Source organism: Cucurbita maxima, unplaced genomic scaffold, assembly GCF_002738345.1.
Source record: "Cucurbita maxima cultivar Rimu unplaced genomic scaffold, Cmax_1.0 Cma_Scf05655, whole genome shotgun sequence".
In the NCBI taxonomy this organism is placed as follows: domain Eukaryota; kingdom Viridiplantae; phylum Streptophyta; class Magnoliopsida; order Cucurbitales; family Cucurbitaceae; genus Cucurbita; species Cucurbita maxima.
In genome coordinates, this window is record NW_019277671.1 from 1 (window position 1) to 985 (window position 985).

At 51.0% G+C, this 985-nt stretch overlaps 3 non-coding genes and 1 pseudogene across 3 annotated transcripts; all 4 read right to left on the minus strand.

Annotated features, from left to right (window-relative positions):
- Positions 1-64: 64 nt before the first annotated feature.
- Positions 65-184, minus strand: LOC111476148 (annotated as a pseudogene).
- Positions 185-317: 133 nt separating this feature from the next.
- LOC111476146 lies at positions 318-436 on the minus strand. Its single transcript, XR_002716930.1, has one exon. It is a non-coding gene; the product is annotated as a 5S ribosomal RNA (ribosomal RNA).
- A 135-nt stretch (positions 437-571) lies between these two features.
- Positions 572-690, minus strand: LOC111476145. Its single transcript, XR_002716929.1, has one exon. It is a non-coding gene; the product is annotated as a 5S ribosomal RNA (ribosomal RNA).
- A 133-nt stretch (positions 691-823) lies between these two features.
- On the minus strand, positions 824-942 carry LOC111476147. Its single transcript, XR_002716931.1, has one exon. It is a non-coding gene; the product is annotated as a 5S ribosomal RNA (ribosomal RNA).
- Between the last annotated feature and the right edge of the window lie 43 nt (positions 943-985).

The window sequence follows — 985 nt, forward strand, 5'->3', positions numbered from 1 at the left end:
GCGATGGGCGTGAGCGGGGGAGGTTCTCATTTGTAGAGAAAGGAAGAAAAGAACTGGGAGAAATTGAAAGAAAAAAAGGGGTGCTCCCAAGTGGTCACCCAACTTAGTACTACTCTCGCCCAAGCACACGTAACTGCGGAGTTCTGATGGGATCCGGTGCATTAGTGCTGGTATGATCGCACCCGACATGCCATGCGCACAAAATAAGATTTAACGCATGCGGGGCGGCATGATCGAAACGCGATGGGCGTGAGCGGGGGAGGTTCTCATTTGTAGAGAAAGGAAGAAAAGAACTGGGAGAAATTGAAAGAAAAAAAGGGGTGCAACACGAGGACTTCCCAAGTGGTCACCCAACTTAGTACTACTCTCGCCCAAGCACGCTTAACTGGGGAGTTCTGATGGGATCCGGTGCATTAGTGCTGGTATGATCGCACCCGACATGCCATGCGCACAAAATCGGATTTAACGCATGCGGGGCGGCATGATCGAAACGCGATGGGCGTGAGCGGGGGAGGGGTTCTCATTTGTAGAGAAAGGAAGAAAAGAACTCGGAGAAATTGAAAGAAAAAAAGGGGTGCAACACGAGGACTTCCCAAGTGGTCACCCAACTTAGTACTACTCTCGCCCAAGCACGCTTAACTACGGAGTTCTGATGGGATCCGGTGCATTAGTGCTGGTATGATCGCACCCAACATGCCATGCGCACAAAATCAGATTGAACGCATGCGGGGCGGCATGATCGAAACGCGATGGGCGTGAGCGGGGGAGGTTCTCATTTGTAGAGAAAGGAAGAAAAGAACTGGGAGAAATTGAAAGAAAAAAAGGGGTGCAACACGAGGACTTCCCAAGTGGTCACCCAACTTAGTACTACTCTCGCCCAAGCACGCTTAACTACAGAGTTCTGATGAGATTCGGTGCATTAGTGCTGGTATGATCGCACCCGACATGCCATGCGCACAAAATCGGATTTAACGCATGCGGGGCG